This window comes from Oryctolagus cuniculus, chromosome 12 (assembly GCF_051225735.1).
Source record: "Oryctolagus cuniculus isolate XC-2025 breed Fujian yellow rabbit chromosome 12, ASM5122573v1, whole genome shotgun sequence".
Lineage (NCBI taxonomy): Eukaryota > Metazoa > Chordata > Mammalia > Lagomorpha > Leporidae > Oryctolagus > Oryctolagus cuniculus.
Genome location: NC_142878.1, coordinates 20,200,740 through 20,209,788, shown reverse-complemented (window position 1 = coordinate 20,209,788; position 9,049 = coordinate 20,200,740). Strand labels below are relative to the sequence as shown.

General features: G+C 44.1%; 1 pseudogene across 1 annotated transcript; it reads left to right on the top strand.

Moving 5' to 3' along the window:
- The first annotated feature begins 3,424 nt into the window (after positions 1-3,424).
- LOC149122964 (large ribosomal subunit protein eL15 pseudogene) lies at positions 3,425-4,152 on the top strand (annotated as a pseudogene). Its single transcript, XR_016217303.1, has one exon. The product of XR_016217303.1 is annotated as a large ribosomal subunit protein eL15 pseudogene (transcript).
- The last annotated feature ends 4,897 nt before the right edge of the window (positions 4,153-9,049 follow it).

The window sequence follows — 9,049 nt, the reverse complement described above, 5'->3', positions numbered from 1 at the left end:
TGTGGCCCGGGAGTGCAGTGGAGGATGGCCCAAGTCCTTGGACCCTGCACCCCATGGGAGATCAGGAGAAGCACCTGGCTCCTGCCTTCGGATCAGTGCGGTGTGCTGGCCGCGGCGGCCATTGGAGGGTGAACCAACGGCAAAAGGAAGACCTTTCTCTCTGTCTCTCTCTCTCACTGCCCACTCTGCCTGTCAAATAAATAAATAAATAAATAAAATAAATAAAATAAAGAACCCCAGTCAGAACTATGGCCTCCTTCTTTCGCATTCCTCTACACGTGGTAAGCACCATTTTTATAGCAATCATTAGACTTCCTGCATTTAGGGAATGGTTAGGGAAACAAGACTGTCCACTTTCAGGAAGGATTTCATCTGCATACACATGATAAGTAGGAGTTTGTACATAGAGGTATAAATCAGAAGGGATCTCAGAGAGCATGATGGTTAATTTTATCTGTCAACTTGATTGGACCACAGAGTCCCCAGTCACTTCTCTGCATGCTCCTTTGAGGGAGTTTTTGTTCGAGATTAACATTTAATGCAGTTGATTAAAGAAAGAGGATCGCCCTTCCTCACATGCATAAGACTTAGGCAATCAATGGAAGGATGGAATGAAACAAAAATAGAGGCCTCTCTTCCAGTTAAATATCTTTTTTGGCTTTAAAGATTTATTTGTTTGAAAGTCAGAGTTACAGAGTGAGAGAGGGAGAGACTGAGAGAGTGATCTTCCATCTGCTGGTTCGTTCCTCAGATGGCCTCAAAGGTCAGGGCTGGGCTAGGCCAAAGCCAGGAGTAGTCAGAGCTTCTTCCAGGTCTCCCATGTGGGCAGCAGGGGCCCAAGCACTTGGGCCATTTTCCACTCCATTAGCAGGGAGCTGATCAGAAGTGGAGCAGCCGTACAGGACGGTGGCATTGCAGACAGCAGCTTTACCAGGTACGCCACAACACCGGCTCTAGTTGACTATCTTTGAATTGAAACATCAGCATTTTTCTTGCTTTGGGACTCAAACTGAAAGATGGCTCTTGGTGGGATTTGAGTAATCAGACTGGAACTACACCATCAGCTCTTCTGGGCCTACAACTTGGTGACTTATTGGTAGACTTTAGGGCTTGCCAACCTCCACAGTCACATGAATTAATTCCATTCATAGACACCAGATGGATGGATGGATGGATGAACAGTAGATAGATGATTATAATAGCTAGATTGATTGATTGACAGATGGATAGATTAGGGTTCTGAATGGAGCTTGAAAAGCCTTTTGAGTGTGTTCTGAACGTAGAACAAGGTTCTGTTTCTCTGGAAAGCCCTAACACAGAAAGATTTTCATCCAGCCTCCATATTTAGAGTCGGCTAAACCAAGTATCAGAGAAGCGAATGACTTGCTCAAGGTCACACAGCCAGTTGTGTGACCTTGAGTTCTCTTGCATATTGTACCACTTATGCATCGTACCACATTGGAGCGTGTATGTACAAGTACATAAATACACATATACTTTTAAAAAATGAAAACAGCTTAAGTAAATGAGAAATTTGCCTTTGTACTCAACAGGAAAGAACATTCGGGAAAATGGTGGTGGGAAGTCCATCAGGATTTCATGGAGAGAATTTGTTAGCTAAAGGGTGCATTTATGGTTGGTGGTGAGAAGTCCGGAGAGCCAGCAGCCATAGTTGTTCAGAATGGAATAAACTGCCTGAGGTTTTGGCTGTGCCTGCAGGTCTGGGTTAATGATTTCCTGAGCAAATCTGCCCGAGTTAAGGATTCTGTTTGGCCAATTTGCTTCTATTGTACGTTCTAACCCAGAAATACCTTAATGTTGAGTTACTCAGGGGTCTTTGTCATAAGGGAGCAATGTTGGAGGGAGCTAGACACCTAACAATGGGCTGAGTGGAAGAGGATGCCACTGAGACAGCCTTTTGTTACCTGGGTGGACTGAGACCATGCGGATCCTTGAAAGGGCTCACAGAAAATGGAGTTGGGACTAGTTTTTTTTGGTACTAAAAAGTTTTGAAATCCATGGATAGTGTTTGCATAATATGCATGTTCATGAATATTTTGAAAACTCCTCATATGCATCGATTTAAAAATTTTTGCACCAAAATCTGCTTTTCTTTTAATTCGATTTTTCCATGAATTCTTTGAATTCCCCTTGCATTTCACATTTCCGTGTGAACTTAGGAAATTTAACTTAAGTGCATTGTTCAGCCTTGTCTTTTAGAAAAAGTCCCTCTGAAATCCCTTTTCTTTCCTGATCCTATTTGAAAATTCTAGAAGAAGCATGATGGTAAAATAACATCCAAGGGGCTAGTGCCATGGTACATTGGGTTAAGCTACTGCTTGCGATGTCAGCATCCCATAGAGGAGTATCAGTTTGAGTCCTGGCTGCTCTGCTGCCAATCCAGTTCCCTGCTATTATGCCTGGGAAACAGTGGATGATGGCCCACCCTCAAATCCCACCTGGACTCCTGTCACTCATGTGGGAGACCCAGGTGGACTTCCAGGCTCCTGGCTTTGGCATGGCCCAGCCCCAGTCATTGCAGTCATTTGGAGCGTCAACCAGTGGATGGAAGATATCTCTCTCTCTCTCTTTCTCTCTCTCTCTCTCTCTTTAACTCTGCCTTTCAATTAAATAAAATAAATCTTTAAAACATAATTCATGAAGTGAGACCCTCAGAAGATTCTTACTCACAAATTAGAAAGTCATCTATGTATTAATAAAGATAATTCCTGAATATAACGAACAATGTTATAGTAAAAATCTATGTTACAGTGAAATGGCTTGGAAATGATATGATTTCATGGTGGTTAGGATCATAGAATTTCATGGCTACAGGTGCTTGTAGGAATCAGTCCAATAGCATCATTTATTGAATGAGAGGACGTCCAAACATTAGTGGAAAATTGAATTAAAAGGTGAGTTTATTTTGGTATAAAATTTCTGAAATGCATACGTAAGTTTTTCATGCCATGCCTTTTCTGTGAACTGTGTAAGTGACATCGTAGGGGCACATGGGTGCCTGGAAGGGTCACGTGACCAGGTGGTGACCCGAGTCTGCGGATGCTGCCTCAGGAAGCGGTGTAGCATCCGAGCCTATCTCAGCCCAGTGTGTGAAGAGAACCTGAGACGGTGAGGTTTCTAAGGAATCCGCCCTAGGGCGCTGCAGGTGAAGGATGGGTGCTACGGGGCAAAGGGCAGGGCCTCTGGCGACCAATTACCTGGACTCAGTCCCGGCCGCCTGCCTCCTGAGCTCTGTACCCCAACTTCGCCTGATGGGGGAAAAACGGTCGTGACAGAACCTCTTCGTAAACTATTATTGGGCTCAATGGGTCCATCAAGGACTTAGAAGAGTGGCCTGGCCCATTGAACTCAGTAAGTGTTGGCCATGGCCACAAGGGTCCTTCAAAAAGTTTGTATAAAATGCATATTGTGGGGGAGAAAGGCTCCTTCCTTTCCGTCTGCCGGCAGCCATCAGGTAAGCCAGGATGGGCGCGTACAAGTACATCCAGGAGCTATGGAGAAAGAAGCAGTCGGACGTGATGCGCTTTCTCCTGCGGGTCCGCTGCTGGCAGTACCGCCAGCTCTCGGCGCTGCACAGGGCGCCGCGCCCCACGCGGCCAGACAAGGCGCGCAGGCTGGGCTACAAGGCCAAACAAGGTTATGTCATCTATAGGATTCGTGTGCGCCGTGGTGGCCGCAAGCGCCCGGTTCCCAAGGGTGCGACCTATGGCAAGCCTGTCCATCATGGCGTTAACCAGCTCAAGTTTGCACGAAGCCTTCAGTCTGTTGCCGAGGAACGAGCTGGGCGCCACTGTGGAGCTCTGAGAGTCCTGAATTCTTACTGGGTTGGTGAAGATTCCACGTACAAATTCTTTGAGGTTATCCTCATTGATCCATTCCATAAAGCCATCAGAAGAAATCCTGACACCCAGTGGATCACCAAGCCAGTCCACAAGCACAGGGAAATGCGTGGGCTGACATCTGCAGACCGCAAGAGTCGTGGCCTTGGAAAGGGTCACAAGTTCCACCACACTATTGGTGGTTCTCGCCGTGCAGCCTGGAGAAGGCGCAATACCCTCCAGCTGCACCGTTACCGCTAACTCAAGTAATGTTTGTAAAATTCATACCTAATAAACCATTTAGGACAGTCAACGTCTGTTTAAAGGTGTTATTTGTCTGTTAAAACTAGTCTGCCAATAATTTCATGAATGCTTTGTCAAATTATGAAAGTTAAAAGTGCAATAATGTTTGAAGACTGGTGTATCTTGTTTCTAATAAGGTAAACTTTTATCTTATTAGGGGATTCATGTGTCAGTGTTTAAAACATGCTGTGTGGTAAAATAGGTGTAAAATAAACTCTTTAAAAGAAAAAAAATGCATATTGTGGAAAAAACTAACCATAGATTTCAATTTTTTTGCATTAAAAAAACCTTGCCTTTTAATCCCATTGTCCCACAAACTTTTTGAGGCACCCTCGAACACAATGCTTTGATCAGAAGAGTGCCCCTGGTGCCATAGTTTATATGAGTAATTACCCAGGGAAAACTGCATGTTCCATGCAGACTTGAGACAGAAATTCCAGACTCAGCTCTGGCACCAGCTAGACGCTAAGATCTTGGACAAATTCCCTTGCTTCCTTGTTCCCAGTGTGCTTGAAGGAAGTAGTTTAGAATGTCTGGTTTCCGAACCTGAATAATCATAAAGATGTGGGCAGGGCCTCCTTTGAGCGGTTCTGTTCACAGGGTGATGCCCCCAGCGAGGACTGCCCAGGACTATGTCTTTGAAAGGAGACCTTATTCTTGGCATCTTCCATGGCTTCCAGGAGATCCATGATTAACGATGGAAATCTCAAACTGCCTGTGAGCCATGTTCTGAGAAGGGCAGCAGCCAGACCCTTTGCCTGTTCCCAGCTCCAAGCCAGGAGTCAACAGAAGCTGGCCCAGGACACTCAGGAACTCTCCCCAGTTATTTGTAAATCCCAGGAGAGTTGCCGCCACAACCTGCATATTTTGACTCATTTTGTTCTGCAGCGTGCGGAGGCCACTTTAGATTCCGTCCGGTCCCTTTCCTAAAATTCCACGTGACCCAGTGTGTTCAGCTCCATTTCCCGTGCCTCCGAGTGTTCCCTCCAAGCCGAGCAGAGCAGCCCCAGACCCGTGATCCGGAGTGAATTTACTCACCCAGGCTCTGATCCATTCTAATCCTCACAGATGCCACATCAGAATCCCAGAATCCCTCGCTCCTCTCTCCATCCTTTTCTCATTGGAGATGGAGTAAGCCAGCTGCTCTAGACAACAACAATTCCACAAATAAAAACAGGCACGGATTCATCTTTGTGGTCCTCTGTGTGTGTTTCCCAAAGCTTCCTTCAAACTTCGGCTTTGCAATTCTTGAACACCCTTTCTGCTCTTCTCTGAAAACTCTGCTCATTTTGTACCACATCTACCAACCCCCAGTCAGCCCTAATCCCCCCCCCCCCGTAATTAGCCCTAACCAATACTTAAGTGCTTAATTTTTTTTCAAGTTCTGTTTGTTTTGCCCATGACACTAATTTATGGGTAGGTTAGAACGATGGCAACCACAATCATTTAAAGTGCTAAGAAATTCATAAGCTGTCAGGGACTTTATTTTGGGGTGGGAAAAAAAAACCCTAATGTGTTGTTTATTTTTACCAGTATTTTTGTTTTCAAGTTTCTCCCAGGATTTTCTCGCCATAGTTTACCTCATTCTAGGTATTTTAGGAATAACTAACAGTGAACTTGTCTGGGTAAAACTGCCCTGAGCTATTCTTTAAGTTAATTATCACTTCTTTTGGCTCTGTGAATGGCTGTTCAATGACACTGTCAGCAAGTGGAATGAACCAAATTACTTTAATTATGGAGTAATTGCACAGAGTGATGGTAATTAAATCTTGATCAGTTTAAGTGAGTGAATTAATTGCTCTAACTTGGAATGCACACCACAGCAAGAGGAGTTGTTTTGTGGTTTAATTAACACCATCCACTAAAGTCTTATCATATCTAAAATGTCGACAATTAATGAGTTTGATATTATTCTCACCTTCGCAAGAACTAGGACAGACGACATGCTGAGAAAGGTAGTGTACTAGGAGAATGATAGAAAACTTAATATTCTTGTCACTTGCATAGATATATTGGTTGCAATCGCGGCTTTGCCTTCTGGAGAAATGTGCAAATAGAAATATTTCCATATAATTAGCTTCTGGCCCCATTTCATTTTAATATTCCCTGATCTGTACACCAGTACATACATTTACAAATTGGTTAATGTTTTAAATTTCTGCATCCTGAGTTTTACTTGAATTGATCCATTATCTACTTGCTTTTCTTTGGGAAGAGTCCAGCTCTTGTTAAGATGTGCTTTGGGGGGAGTGGGGGGTTCTTCAAAAAGTTTAATCGTTTGTCAATCATCCTTTATTGGAAATGGATTTCCATACTCCTTTTACTCCCCATTCTCCAGGGCTGGGAAATGCTTCATGCTTTCAGAGTGACTGTCCTGCCTTGCCCTATATCAGCAGATTTCTCCATAGGCATCAGACTCACCTGCAAGCTTCTAAAAATTGCAGGTGCCCAGGCCCCTCTCCAGACTGCAGGGGCGTGGGACCCAGGCATGTGTCCTCAGCTGCTTCCCGTGTGTGTCACAGGGGAAGGGGCCTGATTTCAAAACCCCATCCGTCTCATCCCGTTAACATCAGAGGAAGATGGTCTTATCCGAATTTCCAGATGGAGACCCTCTGGATGGTGAGGACTGAGACCTGAACCTAATCCTTAGACCCTCTGCTGCCTCTCTCTCTCTCCTAAGAGTTGATTCTTCATAAATATTTCACAATTGTGCTCTAGAAGAAACTAAGTCCCTGTTTACAAACTGGAGAAGCAAAGAAAATAAACATGATTAATGCAGCAGTCTTAGGCATTTTCTTTTTTATTTATAAAAAGGGAACAACTTTCATGTATTTCATATACACAGTTTTTTAAGGGCATAATGATACTTTCCACCCTGCCCTCCCTCCTTTTCTTATTTTTCTTTTAATTTTTACAATGATGTACTTTCTATTTTCTTTATAATCACAAGTTTAACCCTCCACTAAATGAAGAAATCAAAAAATAGAAAATAGAAAACCACTGTTCCTTGAGAGTATAGACAAGGGCTATGAACAATAATCAAACCTCAAAATGGCAATTTCACTCATATATATTCCATTTTTTGTTCTCTGTATAGTCACCACGAATCAGGGAAATTTTGATATTTGTCTTTTGGAGACTGGCTTATATCACCAAGCATAAGGGTTTCCTGTTGCATACATTTTGTTGCAAAACACAGGATTTCATTCATTTTTACGGCTGAGGGGTACTCCGTCGTAGAAATATACCATAATTTCTTTATCCAGTCATCAGTTGATGGACATCTGGGTTGATTTCATATCTTAGCTATTTTGAGCTGAACTGCTACAAACATGGGGGTCCAGACAAAGACAAAGGAGATGAACAGATTACTGTAGCAGTCTTAGGCATTCTCTTCTGAGCCTCAGAACTCTACTATGGATTAAGGGTTATTTCCTGCGTGTCCCCGGGTAGTGAGGATTAAATAGCACTGGTGGGAAATGGCAGCTGTCACTGCAGCCTGAAGTGAGTTCTAAGTAAGATGTGTGTTGCCAGCCCTGGTCTTCTCTGCTCTCCAGATCCATCAACATTGAGTCTCCACACAAACAGCAGTAGCTCAGCGTGAACACAAAACAGTAGGAACTTGATGCGAGACAGCGGTAAGTTAAGAAACATGAATACTGGACACTTGAGTTGGGGGTTTGAAAAGTTAGAGTTCTCTATGTGATGAAGAGTGGGAAAATGTCCCTGCGAGTCAAGAGTACTTGGATGCCAAAGGCTCGTGTTTGGGAAACGTCCGTGGCCTCACAATGGCTAGAACATGCACTGTGGAAGGGACAAATGCATTAAAACCAAAGGGCCAAAACTATTGATAACTTACTCCTCGGATGAAAAGTAAATTCCTTTAGCGTGGTGCACCAAGAGCGTGAATGGCAGGCTTGTGGAGCAGCTCAGTGATAGGGGGTTGGGATGGGCTCCTTGTAGGATCTGGGCTATGACTGGGTGCTTCAAAGAAGACTTAGAATAGTGCATGCCCATTCTAGCTTGATTGCCATCAAGGGCAGGGGCAATTTTGTAACTGGGTATGCATCCATGTATCCAGTATACAGAAGGATTAAAGCCAGGCTAGTGTTATCAAGAGTAAAGTCTATCATGTTAGCTGGGAAGGGGCATTTACTTCCGTTTGTGGTTGTAGTGTAGTCTTGTCTGTCTGTCTCAGGCATGACCATGTAGGGAAGTCGCCTGAGGCATGACCCTTCTGTGAGTCAGGCTTAGGTGGGAAACATCTCAGGTGAGCTGCCAACAATGCTTTTCACTTTCCCAAGGGACCAAATCCTTGCTTGTCATTTTCAGAAGCTAAGATTTAAATGTTAAAGAGTTCTCAAGAGTGGAATAACTGCACAGAATTTCTGTTTTGGAAAGAGCACCTCGGGTGGTTACGTGGAGGGTGGGTTCCAATATGGCAAGACCAGATACAGAGGGTCCTGTGGGAACAGAGGGAAAAAACAATCCCCCCTTGGCCAAGAGGATGGAAAGGAAGGGGCTGATAAGAGATGCTTTAGGGGCAGAAAAGATAAAACCTGGGCTACACAGCAATTCAAAGGGAAATAACAATGCAAAGTTACAAATCACAGGATGCTTCTTTATCTCTATTATTTAATTGGGGAGAAACATTTTAACACATTAAAGAGTTTCCTTTTCCTTGAAAAGTAAAACCTGGTGTTTGCTAAATTCCACCCTGGACAAATACAAAGGCACTTGGAAAAAGTGGTGGCAGGAGCTGGTGTTTAGTGCCCCAGTTAAGACTCTGCTTCGGATTCCCCCAGCCCTCCAGCGCTATCAGAGTGCCTGGGTTCGAGTCCCGGCTCTGCCTGGAATCCCAGCTTCCTGCTAATGTGCACTTGGGCAACAGCAGGTGATGGCTCAAG